The following is a 17,298-nucleotide window of genomic DNA, read 5'->3' as shown; positions in this document are numbered from 1 at the left end:
ATGCAACTTTGACTCCTTATGTGGTGTTTAATTAACACAATGGGATCGCTGCAGTTGTACTGGTCCCTGGGTAGCACCAATATGATTGAAATCATTCAATTAACAAAAGAGATTCCTTTCCTCAAAAGCAAGGAATAGCCATCCACCAGGACATCCCCATTAACTATATAGGTGAAAGTGCCACAAAGTATAAATGTTATCCTTTAAGCCAGCAGCTCTCAAATTGTTCCACCGGGTGGATAATATCTTAATGGATATATTGCCTCATGGGCTACCTTCCCATCCATAACCACAATATTCATGTGGCAACTACAATAATTTCTAACAAAGAAAAGCAATTTTGGCAAAGGGATATATTTTTAACTCTATTTTCTGCCATTTAGCAGCCAGAAATGAAGAACTGAGCCTGTTTAATGTCAATCAGCTAGCTCTTCAAAGACCACTAGTAAATGGTCCCACAGGCCACAGGACAAAAAATAATAAATACCTCTGAGAATCAGGTAAATGGACATGGTTTTTAAAAGAATCAAACAAAGTCTAAGGCCCTCTGTTCCACATAAGCATAATTCATTCATCCAGCTATCATGTTTAGACTGACATTATCTTGGAAAGAGGCCAGAGGTCACAAGCATAATACAGGAAAGGAAGCTACAGAAGGAGCTACTGTATTTGCTTAATAAATCTACTGCATAGGCTGTTGTCCATGGATTTTGTTCCAAGAAACTATACAAACAAAACAGTCTTTGCAGACTGAGGAGGAGGGGGAAAAAGGGATTTGATCTCATGATCTGTAACAAAGTTGAACAGCTGAAATGTCCACAGATGATGACTGTGGAGCTCATGAATTTTCTGAATTTCTTGAAAAACCTTTTGTAAGCCTTATGAAATGCATCAATATATATATATATATATATATATATATATATATATATATATATATATATATGTTTTATAAATACAAGTTCACTTAAAACTGGAGGAGGTCAGTAGTTTTCTTTTATGAACAAAAGATAACTCATCTCACCTTTTTATATTCCAATATATTCTTCTGGAAAGGTTTTTCCACCTTTCCCCAAAATGGTAACTATTCAAGTCCTGTATAATGGCTTTTCCAGTAGCATTAGCCAAAGTTCATAAACAATCCTTTCCTGAAAGTCTTAGAACGCTCACTGCAGTAGCTAGAATATTAAATAAAATGTTTTTAACAAGCAATTTACCAAACACTCAATAGCATTGTTACTTTCACTTGTAAATTCAAACTATGGTATATTGCACAGAAACATAAAGGAATATAAGGAACCTTCCTTAGACAGACACATATTTTCTCACGAATGGCATAAACCTCTCCTCTGACCCCATTCACGCATGTTAGTGGAAGTTCGAGGGTGCTTAAAGATGACATGAGTAGTAACACAAGCTCTTCCTTCAGATTCAAATAGCACGCAACTGAGACAGAGGTAGTAATTTCCATAGCTTTGTGAAACCATTTTTTCTCCAGCACTCATGCTATGTTGCCTTTAGGTTTAACATAATATTTCCAAAAAAGCAGTATTTGTAACAGTGTTGGAGATGGTATGGATCATCACTAAAATAGAAAGTACTCACCTAAGCTAAAACAATTTTATATAAAGATATTAAATGCTAATGGGTCTCCCAAAATAGCTTTTAGAAAAAACATTTTAGACAGCATACCCAGTACACTTAGTGGGTGACAAGGTACAACACATATAACAAGTATTTATTGAGGCTTATTTAAGAGAAATAACTCATCTGCAAGTGCTGTTTGTAAATGTGACAAGATCCATATGCACTTTCAAAAACTGTGACTTTCCACATTTGTAGACATTTGTTCTACATCAATTCATTATCCTTCATTTTTGACTGCTAAAGGAAGCCAGATGCATCCAATAGTCCTGTCCCTGACATAGACCTTGGTACAGAAGGCAAAACTGACTAAGGTCACCCCCTGTACTTCAGAAAACACGTGAAAGGATTAAAAAAAACTTGGGTAGACTTCACCATTCAGTGCACAGAACATGGGACGGCGTCATCTTTGAACATGGTGACAATTGCTCTTAAGAACATAATAAAATACCATCTAACATGTTTTTGATGATTATGGCCTTATTAAACCAACCAAGTCAGTTCTTTTAGTGGAGCTTCAGAAGAAACTGCAGCCATCTGATTAAAATTTCCATCAGAAAAGCAACAAAAACATTGCAGTGATTATAGACTTTGTCTCAAGCATGCCAAGTCCGAAACAAAAAAATAAAAACTTTTCAAGAACTTTTTGATACTGTATGGAGGAAAGGTATTCAATTCCAACTGGTTCAGAAGGCAGACCTCGTGTTTGACAGTTATGTGGAGAAGTCACTTTAAGAAGATGAACGAGAGAGGAGAAAGACTACTAGACCAATAGAGTTTGTAAAACTGGATCCTGACATTCCTTTACCTGTTCAGATAGAGAAGTTTTGACCTTCTTCAGCAAACAAATACTTATTACTACCATCAGTCAAACAATGCTTTCGTGAAAAATGAGGAGCAAGCAGCATAAATACTACAGTGTTAAGTGGAACTATGACAGGGAAAAGGTGACAAAGAGAGAGGCCAGAATGATCACAGATGGTGGAGTCCAGGTATGTAATCATCTGTCTGTTGCTCTAGAAGAAGCAGATACTCAGCTGGTCATCCATTTATTTGATTCAGTTTCATCTGGTTTCACATGTGGCAGTGCTGTCTAATGATACTGGTGTTTTTGTCCATCTTTGATGTTTCAACCATTTGAAAAAAAGACTTTTAGAACATTGCATTGCATGCCACAGTTTGCGCTGCTGGCCAGATTTGAGGTGCAGAACCCCTGTACCCCGGGGGGGGGGGGGGGGAAAAGAAAAAGCAGGTGAGTGGAATCCTCCTCCTCTGTGGGGATTCCCTCTTTCCAACAACTCACCCCTCTGGTGCCTTGGCTGGGAATCAAACCTGGGCCTCCCGCATGACAGGCAAGGACTCTACCATAGAGCCAACAACATCCAATTTGTCACTATGACATTGGAAATATCTTTACTGGACTGTTTGACCATGAAAATACTGGATTAGACACCAAGATTAACTTTGTACCATACTTAGAAGAGGAGATACCAGTCACCAAAGAGTGACTGGCACCATGTTCAAAAACGGTGCCCTCCCCTGATCTGTGCATTAAATGGTGAAGTCTATTCTAGCTTTTTTTTTTTTAATCCTTTCACATGTGTTTTCTTAAGTAGAAGTGGTTAACCTTAATCAGCTGCAACTCTTCTATGGGGGTCTATGGCAGGGACTGACCTATAACAGGTCCGTAACTGCCATGTGATGCTTTTTTGAGTGTTTAAAGAAAGCCCTAAAAATTAAAAGACTTTAAAACAGACACTTGAAATCTATTTTCATCATGGGATTTCTGGTTAAAGATATCTTTTCATTGTGATGAATAGACGTCCCATGGGACACTGCCACAATCTCTCTTTATCTGCCTCCATTTCTGTACATGAAAGCTTTCTGTTATTTATTAACTATTTTTAGGAAATAGAATGATATTGCCAAGCCTAACCTTAATCCAGCATCAGAAAAAGGTGCTGTTCTGAACAAATGGGGGAAGCAATTCTCCAGAAGTCAGCATTGTAAAGAAATTCCTAAGAGGTTTTTATATAGCTCTGCTGTTGCAATTTTTACTTCTAATTAAATGCAAAATTGATGGGTAAATGTGATCTGATAGTATATCCCTCCTTTTAAGCACGCAAACCACTCCAAAACCCACTTCACTGGAGGAAACACTGGTTAGTGAAATGCTCTCCAAATATTTCCTTTCTACAGCTGGTCTTTAATCCCCAGTACACAGGAGTTGGGGGAAGGAAGGATAGGAGTGTTGTTGAAGTCACCCTCTAAATCTTCTTAATGTGTAAGAATCAACAGAGCTGCCCTTTGAGCATGCAGCCTACACCAGAGCACAGAACAGATTGTTTCAAATGACAGCTGCATTCTGGCAGAACACAAAGATTCTCTACCAAGAATGGGAGGCAGGAAGCATCACTCAGTCAGGGGAAAGGGATTGCCAGCTTAAAAAAAAAAAAAAAAAAAGAACGCCAGTTTAAATCAAATCAGTGCAATGCCTGAAGAGTATACCACATGTACTTTGTGTTCGTATTTTGCTTGTATCCCTCTCCTCTTCCCTTTGTCTGTTGTTTATCTTTATCGCGCTGCCAAGTTCTTTGTGGTATGAACTGTGCCTTTCTGTACATTTGATGTTTCCACCAGAGTGCAGATATTGACTACCTCCAAATAATTAGATTTTGGCATGGAAAATTAAAAAAAATATTGATAGTTTGCCATGTACAGAACCTAATTATTGGAGGGTCATTTTGAATGTATCCCTCCCTCCATTGTTGTAGCAGGGAAAGCAGGTGGGGGGGGGGGGGAAAATGAGGGGCCAGACCTCCCATCCCTTTCTATCCTGCCTCATGTTCTCCCCATGCCTGCCCACTACCATGCAGACCCTCGCCACGCGCTCCTCCTTGTCTGTTCCCGCTACCCCATGCCTGTGCATGTGGTCCTATTCCCAGCCCCCACCGCAGTCTATCCTTCCCTTTGCTCTGCCCCTCACTACCTGCCCTCTTGCTGCAGTTTTGCTCCTCCAGGGCAGTCAGCAGCAGCAACGGTACAGCTCTGGCCTTGATTCAGCTCAGCCTGGTCAGGGAGAAGTGGTGGTAGCTCTTGGCCAGGTCAGGTCAGGGCTGGAGGGACCATAGAAAAATGTATGGTCTGAAGTCTACAAAAGATTTTTTTTTAGCCAAGTCAAGAATTTCTACCTAATTTCTAAGTAAGCATTTTTTTCCCTTCCCCCTGTAGAAGACTGACTTGATAGGATAACTTTTCCATTACTAAGCTTCCCACACTCTTATTTTTCACTTTCAACTCTTATTTGAGGGTTTTAGTCCAAATTTCAACAAATTTCTCTTTCGGATAGCACAAATATTACTATTATTTTGAAGTAATCACTAAATACAGATTATGCCAAAAATAAAGTATATGCATCAGTGAAGCTGTAAAGCCATATATCCCAGCTACAAAACTAATTATGTAGGTACTTCTCATGTTATATAGCATCTAGTGTAAAACATTACAAAATAAACAGTATTTGCTGGTTTGACATGTTAATTAAGCTCAGGGGTCCTCAAACAAAAGGCCCATGGACCAGATGTGGTATGCAGAGCCAAGTAATTCAGCGCTCTCTATACTACCACCAATTCCCCACTATAAAATTTCCAAGCCCCCCATGGCTGGATCAACCTTGACTGGGTTGGCCCTGTGCAGGGGGATTGGGTGCTGGCCCCATGCAGCTGGATCAAGCCAGAGCCAGATATAGCTGCACAAGAACAGACTGGCTGCGGTCCCATGCCAGTACCACACACCGGATTGTGCTCCTGGAGCAGATCTGACCTGTGGATGTAACTGGCTTATTGATCCCATTGGTTGAAAAGGTTGGGCACCACTGCTTTAGCTGGTTCTGAAATGGACTTAAAAATATTAAAATAAAACCAAATCTTTTCTCATTTCTGGATATGGAGTCTTCAAAAGGAAGAAACACCTGTTTGATCCATAATCATTATCATTGTGAGAGCTACACTTGATCATTTGTATTTTTACATTTCAGGTAGGTAATTTCTATATGATACTGCAAGCGTGATATGCATTACACAAATGTTGACAAGTAAAAGAGCAAAATCCATATTTGCTTACAAGTGCTCTGAAAGTCCCTGAACAAAACCTATTAATGAAAGGATTATACCAGTAAGCATAAGTGGTATGAAAAAATGAAAGGAAAGGTATTTGGAATCAGGTATTCCTAGAAAAAAACCGACTGTGCAGGTAGTTTGTTCTTTCAAAACAAACAGGCCATACAACCTGGATTCAAACCAGCTCTAGCACTATTGAGTCAGCATACAGTGATAAATATTGAATGTTAATTTAAGATTGGAAACTTCCAAGACCTAAAAATGAACCAAATGGTTTCTATACCAATATCCTATATAATAAGACTCCACTTTTGGACTAAACCAGCAGCAAACCCACTGTTTCCTGCGCTGACTACCTGCACACCAGTTTTAACTCTACTAGTCTAAATTTATACCAATAAGAAGCCTGCGCACCCTCCCACCCCACTTTAAAGGCAGCGCGTCACTGTGTGGGGAGGCTGCCGGCGAACTTGAGATAGACAGCACATCTACAAGTCTAAACAGGTTCACAACCAAGGCTCTTCCTGCCTAGATCAGAAGGTAGATTTTGGATCTTCTAAGACTTTAGGCTCTGTAAGAACAGGAAAAACCAGCACATGTATGAGGAGATTGCTGCAGGGAGGCAACCCAGCAGTTACAAGACAAAAGCAGCCAGGGCCAGCCAAAACAAAAGCTCTTTGACAGGTATATAACTGTGCAATGGTCCATGACACACATAGCATAGAGGAGGAAGAGGACAAGGGAAGACATGATTTATCAGATGGGTGCTACTTTCAGAGACAGGATTAATAGTGGAACGGGAATACACACCTGCAGTACCAGAAGCAGCAAGAGAACACTGAACAGGTGCCAACGGACCAGATACAACTCCTTACGCAACTGAAAGATTCACTGCAGTAGCTTGTTACGTGTGCATGCTGCCCCACGCCAAAGGACCGCACACCACTGCCCTACTGCTTGCCGCTCCGCATCACAGCACGGACAGGAAGGACAACTCTAAGGTCTCGTCCAAGAGTCTCTAGGGCTAGGTACAGATGGTCAAAAAGCCTGAGGCCGAATCATTTCAGTCTTTTCAGGTTAGTTTAAGTTACAGAGACTAAACAGAGAAACTTTTGATTCAGGAAATACAGCCACATACCTGCAGTGGCTCAAGCCAGAAGCCAGGGGGCACTACAGCATGGCTTTCTGGCACATAGCCAGTGTGGGCTGTGTGTTAGCTTCCTCTTCCTGCTACTCCCGAGATCTCTGGGAGTTGCAGTCTACAATCACAGCTACAGGACCGAGCAGGGTTGCCCATCACTTCCTCTTCCTGCTTCCAGGTGCCTCTGGGATATGCAATTTATGGGTCACGGCCAGCAGTAAGTTTTTACCAGGACAGGGCAGCTCTGTACTCAGGGGAAGGGAAGTTTAACTCCCCTCCCTAGCCCCAGACCCCAGCTGGGGTTTGCCTGGGGGTGGGAGGGTGCAGTCCCTGCCTCCCTTCCTCCTCCCACAAACCCTTCTCTGCTGGAGCAGACAGCACAGCCCAACCCAGGGCTGGAAAGTATGCTGGGGTACTCCGATTTAACTTGAACCAAAAAGGGGTCTGGGACAGCAGTTTCATGAACTGGTTTGACCTAAATCAGTCAACTCTGATACTACATTCAACCAGGTTTATCTTAAACCAGTTTCAGCCATTTTGAAACTGGTTTAAGTGCATTGAACTTGCATCCTGTTACAGGTTTAAACCAGTTTCTGATCACTTCAACTGGTTTATGTGTAACTTCTGTCCTGGATACTCAAGGTACCCTGTGTACTCATTATTCTGATGTTAGTTCTTCTGGTGAACATTTGTATTGTGGGGGTTTGGTTGTTTGTGGTCTTTTCTCTATTCCAAGAAACATTTAATGCTTTATACAGTTTGCTACTAGTTTCACTAAAATTTCTTCTGATTGTGCCATTTGCTAGGTACACTTAATTTAAAAAAGGTTATGCTAAATGCCCTAATATCCTCCCCCACCCCCACCTACTTTCTTAAGCACAGATTGACCTGGAGGCGGATAACCTCATCACTTACAGCAATGGTGATCGATGTTTTGGCCCCGTGTGCTGGCATTGGGCCCCATGTGCTGACGATTTGGGGTCAGGCCCTGCAAACCCAATCTAGCATGCAGGGCCATCCTATCTGGCCTGCAGTGCTCCCTACAGGTCCAGAAATTTGGCCTCGGGGCAGCAGCAATTAACAAGCCACTGCTCCTCAGTTCTTAAATTCTCAGACCTACTTCTAGGGGATCCTGCAGGCCAGATGATAGCTCTGGGGGCTGGATCTGGCCTGCAGGCAGGGGGTCAAACACCCCTGAGTTAGTGATACTCTGACCTCTGGGACTCAAAGCCTAACAGAACCACAGTGTGTACGCTTTATGGCCCTTATATTTGGTGCGAAGTTGGCAGACAGACGCTTTATATCCTGCTTTGAGCTCACACAAGTTGAACTAAGCACAGGCATGTTCCCCCCATTTATGTTCAGCCTGTTAATCAGATGCATCTAGGACCCCTTCCAATGCCAGAAGCCAGGTTCCACCTATTTATCCAACTATGCATTGAGGCTGATTTTATGCTAAAAGATTGTTCTGTACAAGTGAGCTGTTTTCTAGTGAAAATGGTGACAAAAACATTTACTATTTGAACAAAGGTCATTACTATGCTATATATTTATTTATCTTGTTTACATGTGTACACAAACTATACAATTGAGAGGTAATCGTTCAACTTGTTAAGAGAGCCTAGAAACCATCCTAAAATTCAAAAGCATAGCACAGATGTGAAATAACAGACTGTAATGCTATTTGTAAAAGTACTACTCTTCATGATTCTTGTAAGACTACTTCTGTCTTGAGCTGACAGAAGTATGGTGCTTAACAAATCACAACAGAATATAAATCTCTGCGTCATTTAAGATAAAAGGGGTGGGAACAAACAAGCCTAAAAGTGACTTTGCCATATTTAGAAATAGTTCAATCAATGCAATATAGACATCCGCTCCACAGAAACAACTTAGGTCAGTCACCAGTACCTGGAACCAAAACATCTGATAGCAAAAGAGGAAATTCTAGTAAAAAATGATTCCAGCACAAGAGATGCCCTTTTGTTTGTTTTTTTTGAAGGGGACCAAATCTTCATAGAACTAGGCAATTTTGTAGTTCCTTTGCATATGCAGACTTTGACACTGGGCTAGTTCATTACAAACATGCAATGACTAAACAATGATAGAGAGAGACATTTGGGAGATCCCACAGATTTGCTGGAAGGATTCGGAACAAAGTGTGGCACATTACTAGCCCGCCAAAAATATCCCCACATTATCACAGTAATACAATACTTCCCTGTCAACTATAAAAGTTGAAGTGAGAAGCATTTACTCTGTAAGTGAAAGGAGTCTGGTAATCATAGCTAAGAGCAATCTCTCCAATCCTTTAAATAAAGTAACTCAGCTAACTGCCACAAAAAGGAATGCCCAAGTTAACATGCAAGATTTTCATCCAGGCTCAAACTCTACCTCCATTTGCACCTGCAATTATTCCCAGATGCAAATGATGTCATTTCTGTGTTGTATTGTGCCAATGTGTCAGGCAAATTAATAAATTAATATTACAATGTGCCCACAATTGGTTACAAAATTGCTGAATTGCATGTATACACTAAAAATTAAGACAGTAAAAAAAAAAAAGGAGGAGGAAGGGAAAGACTTTGAAAATGCTGGTATGGAAAAACATCTGTAGAAGTCATATTGTGAGATTCTACATTTACTGTCTTAAAGATTTCCATCAGATATACTCAGTACACAGTAAAAAAATACAAAACCAAGAAGTATATAAAAGTCATGTTGTGACTAAAATAAGCAGATGTGACTGAATACACAAAAGGGCAGTTCTGATGAGTAAGAAGTGATACCATCAATAAGCAGTTTTATATTGGTATAATTGCACCCACACTAGGGGGTAGTACAGCTTTAATTACATCCATTTCTAAGTATTTAGTTAAACTGGTATGCTTAAAAAGCAGTGTGTAGATCAGCTCTTTGAAAAAAAAAAATTAAATTAGGGTTAGAAGGAACCTCAGGAGGTCACCTAATTCAACCCCCTGCTCTAACCCCCAACTAGATCATCCCAGCCAAAGCTTTGTCTAGCCAGGTCTTAAAAACTGCCAAGGATGGAGACTGCACCATCTCTCTGGGTAACCTGTTTCAGTGCTTTACTACCCTCCTGGTGAAAATGATTAAAAACAGAAGAATTGTTCCTTTGTGTATTTAGTTGCATCTGCTGGTTTTAGTACAAACACATTTATACAGCTTTTCATTCCTGTTACAGTGCTGAGACAACATAGGAAGACTAAGGGAAATGGATGCTATGTTCCAATCAGACACATGTAAACCCACTGTAGCTAATGGTTTTAAGGGCTTATTATAATGTCTTTAACTGCTGTTGATGCACTTGATGGAGGGCTCCCAGATGGTTTGAAAGGGGGGGGGGGTTGTTTTTAAAATTGACTACATCTTATATGCTAGCAGTTACTGAACTAATGAACAGCACCCATGGTAAGTGCATCTACCCTAGGTTCTTGTACCAGTCTAACTAACTGTTTCTTAGATGGTATAAATAAGGCTGTACAACAATGTTTGGGAAATCCTACATTTTTAAAAGTAACTTCACACTTTGCTCAAGGATAATTTAAATTAATGTGAGCATAGAGGTCAGTCAAGAAGGTGTACTTCTACCCTGTCTTCTGCTTGAACAAACAAGGAGAGGATAATCCCACTGAGAACTGACCTTCACTGTTACCTGGGGAAATGAGCCCTAAAGCCTTCATGATATATCCAAACAATAACAAAGGAACATCTTCCCTATACTGGTTGATTTTTTTTAAAGCAAGCAGTATATATGATGAGCCAGAACACAGGTAAACAGGACTTCCAAAGGCTCAAAACAGGAATGCAGATTGGTGCTGAGGGCTTCTGAGACTCCAGTGTAGCTCTGCTCTTATTGACATCAAGAGTTAGGCTATTTATTTGTCTGATTAGCAGGGATCCTGGTTTTCTTCGTTTCAAAACTGCAAATTCTCCGATTAAAAAAACTCCCCGTATCCGCGATTAAAATGAAAGCTCACTATAGATATATAGGTATCAATTGAACACAGTGTTTTATTGATATACTTACAGGTTTAAAGCAATTTGGAAGCATACCAGTGCCTCAATCCCTCTAATAAAATTAATTCTAAGTGCCTACTAATTTTGGTATTTGATTTTGGGCTTATCATCATGGAAAAGTCAGAGCTCCCCCTACCCCCTTCACTCACCAGGACACAAGTCCAGGCCTCTCACTCCCAAGCCACAGCCCCCCCAGCCCTGCTGGTGCTCCTCACTCTCCACCCACAGCCCCCTGCTCCCCCAGATGTGCTGGAGGGGGCCCAGCTGCCAGGGCTATAGGGCTAGGGGCCTGGGTCTGCAGCTCCTTGGCCCCAACAACAGCACCCGAGCCTCAGCTGCTGCCCATGGGAGGCAGTGGCTGCTGCAGCAGAGTGGACCGCAGAGCCTGGTTCCCCCTCCTCTGCAAGTGGCACAGCTAGAGCAAAGCCTGTCTGGGAGGGGGGTGGAGGAGCAAGTATGCTGCCCTCTCCCCAGGGTCCCTGTAGCCCAGCAGGAAGGACCCCACACAGCAGGACAGAATGGGGCCAGGCACGGAAGCTTCTTGCCACTACAAGCCCTGTGCTGCCCTGGTGAGGCACCCTCTGCCCACCTGGCAACAGTAAGGGGCACAACTCCACACCACTGCTCCTGCTGGGCAGGCAGGAGATGCCTTGCCACGGTGGCTCAGGGCTCGCAGCAGCAAGGAGCTTCCCCACCCAGCCCTGCTCTGCCCTTCCGTGTTGGGTCCCACCTACTGGGTGGAGGAGGTACCAGGGGGTTGGCAGCAAGGCAGGCAGCCTGAGCCCACAGCAGGCAGCTTGCCCCCACCCCTGCCCCATGCACAGATCTAGTGGGGTATGTGCCCCACCCTGCCCTCCCAGGAGTGCACACAGCAGCAGGGAGCCAAGCCCACCCCACAGACGAGCTGCCCACAGCCCCGTCCTGCTCCCTGCCCAGGACCTGAAGCTGCACATTCCGGCCCCAGGCCCAAAGCCCCACGCACTGCCCCAGTTGGGCAGCAGCCCCAACCCTTTCCAACTCCCTCCCTCCCTTGCTATGGGATCCTCAACCTCCTCCCCCCGCAGATTTATCTGTGGGAGCTGCTCTCCAGGCTGCTTGGCAGCTATATGCATGTGTACATGCACATGGCACCCCCTGCTTGACCACTCTCATCCTGCTCTTCTCAGCCCCTTGCAGGCTGGAACTCTGCCAGCCTGCAGAGAGCTGTTTGCAGAAGTGGAAAATCCATACGTTTCTCCGTTAAAATGAAAAAAAATCCGTTTTTTTCCTCTGTTAAAAGGGAATATCTACTTTTTTTTGTTTTTCCATAGGAAATGGAAAATCCAGATCCCCACTGATTAGCTGCATAAACATTCGTGGCTCAAGTTCCAGAATCTGCAGTAACAGCCACGTTAGAAATGCATTAACTATTTCTGCATTAATATAAAAGGCAGAAGTTATTTAAAAATAAAATACTTCAGCTTTGCTTTGAGATTCAAATCATCTCCTAATATTGTTTACAACCTGATTCACTCTGAACACTGACTTTAAAGTACTGACATTCAAGCAGATGTCATCACTATTCTCTCTTTTTTTTTTTTTTTTTTTAAACTTTAGGAAGTCTCCTTCTCCACAAAAGTTGCCAAGATCAAAAGCACTGGAAGCAGAAGACTTAGTAGGCTGTTTAATCCAAAATAGCTTCTAGATTTAACATTTAATAAATGCTTACTGTGCATCTGCACAACCTATATGCAGTATAAGAAATGGCTGTTCTACCACTGAAGAGTAAAAAATTATGGTTGCATAAATTCAAGCTGAAGTTCAAGTATAATAAATCTACATGTCACCAGTTACATACTAAATCAAAAGTTCATAAGAACAATCTAGAGCCCCATGGCAAGGCACGGTTTTTAAAAGTTATTTGAAATAAATCTCTCACACTATCATAATTGCAATATATTTAGAAAACAGATTATGCTCAAATTATACATCCATATATGTAAGCAAGTTGAATAAAAGCTTATGTTTAACTCACTCCATGGGTGAGTGAGGGGAAGTATTCAGTTTCAGTTACCAAGATTCTCTCCCCCACCAAACACATACACCCCACTAATAGGCACTATAGACTATATTTAAAAAATAGAAGAAAATATAAATTCTTGACCACTGAAAATCGTTTAAATCATTTCTATTGTGGACCTCCTTTGAAGTCAATTCCACTGAAGCTTGGGGCAATGGTAACCAACACGATCTCCCATTTTTGCTTCTTAGCTAGCTATACATACAAATCTTCTGAGCCACTCGCTTGTCTTTTAGAAAGATAGTTTAAGAGAAACTGCTTCTATTAGTTCAAACATAACATCAAGTATTTCTAAAAAGTGCTTTCTTTCAAACACAGAACATTAACTGATGTGACTTCAGATGTTAAAGAGCAAGATTTATTTTCTTTAGAGGTAAGGCCTGTTCAATAAGCCTCGATTTTTCCCACTCCTGTTTATGGAATGTATCTATCAATCAATCCAAGGTCCATTTACAGTGAACAATAAAAACATCAACACTGATCATGGCCAAAAAAAACCAGATGTCAGATATTACAAGATAGGCACCACATACACAGCTAGCTTGCTTAATTAGTTTAAGCAAACAAACAACTCCTTTTATCAACCAAAAACCCTCACAAACATCTATCTACCTGTTTCTGTGCTGCTGTATGTTCCCATCGTATCTGAACACTGTAAGTATGTAAAAGACAAGAAAGAGAAAAAGAAAACCTCTATCCCTGGGAAAAAGACAGGGTGGCCTAATCGACAGAATTCCAAACCTGCTAAATGCTGAATAATCCCTTAAAAAAAAAGAACTACAAAAGTTATTATTATGGTTTAGGAAACCTGAGGGAAAGGGAAGAGCTAGTCATTTCACAGTAACTTAGTTCGTGCTACTGGATCAATTCTGTTTCTGTTTTATTTTAAAAGGTCTTTTCAGTAAGACAAGTCATGTTACTGGTGTCAGTCCAGTATCTTTTCATTGGCTAAGTACACACAGTCAAAAAGCCTGAGGCTGAATTGATTCAGTCTTTGCAGGTTAGTCTAAACCGCACAGATTAAATTGAAACAGAAGTAAACAGACATCTACCTTTGAATCATGAAATGCAGCCACATGCCTGCAGTGGCTCAGGCCAGAAGCCAGGGGGTGCTAGAGCAGAGCTCTCTGGCTGTGTGTTCACTTCCTCTTCCTGCTGCTCTTGAGGTCTCTGGGATTTACAGTCCAGACTTATATCAGCAAGACTCTGCAGGGTTGCTCACTACTTCCTCTTCCTGCTTCTGGGTGCCTCTGGGATTTGAAGTCCGGAGTTGCAGCCACCGGTTGAGCAGGGGAATGGGTGTTTAACCCCCCTTCCCAGCCCAAGCCCCAGCTGGGGTTTGCTGTGGATGGGGGGAGTCCCCCCTGTAGACTGGGCTGCATCCCCAGGTGGGCTTGCTCCCCTCCCCTTGTCAGCCAGCCAGGGAGGAGAGGAGCGGGGCCAGCCCTGTTCTTTGGAGTAGACAGAACAGCCCAGCCCAGGGCTGCAAAATGCTGGAGGACTGTGATTTAACTTAAACCAGGAAGGGGTCTGAGAGAAGTTTCATAAACCAGTTTGACCCAAATCAGTCAAGTCTGATTGAATTTTATTAGATTTTAAGAGGAATGAAATCCAAAAAGATGATAAAGCCAGTAGGGAAATACAGATCGCCTGAGCAAGAGACTAACATAAGAGGGATGGGGATGAGGAGGGGAATGTAACTAGGTAACAGAAAATACAATGTTAGCCAACTAGGCCCAGGGGTGGGGGAAGGGGAGGGAGAGGGTTTGCAACAGAACGAGAGAGAAAAGAAGATAGATGCACACAAACCTGTACAATGGTCCGAAAAGTGGGAGGAAGTAGGTTGAAGGTTTCTCAGTCCATATAGTCTTATTGTGGAAGTCCTCTTCAGGTGGAGTGGGGTGGTCTGTTGCTGATGTGCATTGAGCTTCTGTTCTGTTATGGGTTTTTTAAACCAGTTTCTGATCACTCCAACTAGTTTGTGTGTAACTTCTGTCCCTAGCCCATATGTTTGCATCAAACATCCCTGGCAGACATTATACTCACTTCCTACTGTCTTACACAGCTCCTCAGCATGCAATAAACTATACCTTTAGAGCAGGCTTGTCTAACATATGGCCTGTGGGCCACCATTCGGCCCGCCAAGGCATTTTCTGTGGCCTGCGGTGCTGTGACGGAAAACCCCTTGTCCCTCCCCCAGCCCCTCAGCAGCTTCCTAATAGCTGCTTAAGGGCCGGGGAAGGGACAAGGTTCCCACATGCACCACATCAGTGCGGCGCAGCCCGGCCAGGTGCCTCGCGGGGCCAGACCCCTCCCCGGCTGGGGGCAGTGCTGGCTGTGGCTACCTGGCCCGGAGGAGCTGGTGCCCGCCCAGGCGGCTACAGCTAGTACCACGGACTCGGGGCAGATGCAGGACGGAGCCTTCACCTGAGAACTTTGCCACCAGGTGGCAAAGGAGCGGCTCAGGACATGCCAGTCGCTGGTGGGGAGGATGCACACCCGGGAGCGCCCGTGCTCCTGCCCCCGCCTCCCTGCCCCAACACAAGCCTGTGCCTGTGCCCACGCCCTGCACGGGAAGCCAAGCAGCGGCCCCTGGCACTGCTGGCCCACGCCTGCCTCCTCACTAGCCCCGCTGCCCTGCCCTTCCCTGCCCCACAGCAAGGCGGTGCCTGGTCCCCCAGCTAGTCTCCCCCTGGGCGCTGCGGCTCTCCGGGCCCGGCCACCCATGCACAAGGCCCCAAGTCCTGAGGGGGCCGCTTCTCGGGCCGCTGGGGACAGGAGGCAGCGCAGGCACATGCAGCCACCAGGGCAGCGATGGAGCAGAGGGCGCCTTTCCCGCACATCCTGGGGAGGCCATGGCCAGGAGGACAAGGAGGAGCCCAGACTGGGGCTCCCGCGCCTGGCAGCAGCTCTCCCCGCCCTGCTCCACTCGTGCCCAGCTGCAGCTGCGGCCTTGGCCAGCTGAGCCGCAAGTCTCTCTTGCAGCCTCTCAGATGCACTGTAGCCTCCACTGCTCACTCAGTGAGCGGTGGAGGCTACAAAGCAGCACACAGGTGTCTCCCACTGAGACACGTCCCTCCACCTTTGATTAGTTTCCACTCTGGCTGATATCTTTTCCGCATTTAATCTGTCGACTTGCATTATGCCTCTTTCATTGTGCGACAGTGTTTATTTTAGTCAAGTGTTTGGTATTATTTCATTGTTGCTTTTATATTGTTTTTATTTTGGATTTTAAACCACATTTCCAGGCCCACTTCATTGTTACTTCCTGCAACTTCACTGGTGTCAAAGGTCACGTGACATCACTTCCTGATGTGATACCACTTCCTATAAGGTCTTTGAATATGGCTCGCTGGCCCACTGGGTGATAAAAAGTTCATGACCCAGCCCCACATTCAAAAAGGTTGGACACCCCTGGTTTAGAGCATTTGCACCTGTATGGGTTTTTGTTTTCATTCAGCAAGGCTATGACTGGTTTTGGGTTGCATGAAGGCATACATACAAGCCCACTAAACGCTGCTGCATTTCTCATCTCATATGACCAATCTGACCTGTCAGTCACCAGAAAGACCCCAGGCCTGGATTCCCCACCATAAGAAGATGACATTAAGTACCTGTAGCAGGAATTCAAGGTAATCAGTCAGAGGCCAAGAAGAACATGACCTCAGCCTTGTATGCCAACTGGCATGTTGTTTGGCAGAGGACAGAACCAGTGCTCTAAGCTTTCAAAGGAAATCCAGAGTCCAAGGAGAAGCATTCCTGAATTATAACTGGAGGACCAAATTACACTGTTGCAGCTACCATACAAGTTTCCTTACTACAGCAGAGAACAGAGCAGAGGGAGATAGTGATGGATGACATGGTACATAACCTTTGCTCACAGCTATGACAATGTGGGGGGAGTATGTCAAATGCTGTTACAATGTGGGGAATTATATATATGTCAGATCACAGCCCAATAACAGAATTTTGTAGAGGTCAAACTCTTCCACAGGCACAGGTTAAACAGTAAAAAAAAAAACCCTAAAAAACAGCCTACTCTTGCAGCAAATTTATTTGGGCTCCAAAGTTTGTGTTGGAAAGTTCTACATAAAAAGCACACCTGGGACATTTTCATTATTTCACCTTTACAAATCCATTGCCTTAAACAGAGTTGCATGGCTGTGATTTGAGAGCAGAATTCATGCAACAGGAATATAAATATTCTACATACCTCTGGCTCCATCTTTAGCTTAAAGACAGTTTTAAATTACATACTGCAACTTTCAGAAACTTAGAAATACTTGAGGTATTAG

General features: G+C 43.5%; 1 protein-coding gene across 3 annotated transcripts in view; it reads right to left on the bottom strand.

Moving 5' to 3' along the window:
* The window catches only part of GAREM1 (GRB2 associated regulator of MAPK1 subtype 1), a 143,272-nt gene that overhangs the window by 74,893 nt on the left and 51,081 nt on the right, over positions 1 to 17,298 (bottom strand). The window contains exon 1 of one of the 3 annotated variants that reach the window (XM_059724139.1): positions 14,056 to 14,277. The exons of the other annotated variants lie outside the window; for them this stretch is intronic. The gene's annotated coding sequence lies outside the window, so the exon portion shown is untranslated. Of the gene's footprint in view, positions 1 to 14,055; positions 14,278 to 17,298 lie in introns of those variants that run through there. 3 annotated transcript variants of the gene reach the window in all.

The sequence above is a fragment of the Alligator mississippiensis genome, chromosome 3 (genome assembly GCF_030867095.1).
Source record: "Alligator mississippiensis isolate rAllMis1 chromosome 3, rAllMis1, whole genome shotgun sequence".
In the NCBI taxonomy this organism is placed as follows: Eukaryota; Metazoa; Chordata; order Crocodylia; family Alligatoridae; genus Alligator; species Alligator mississippiensis.
This window is presented reverse-complemented; position numbering and strand designations above follow the sequence as displayed.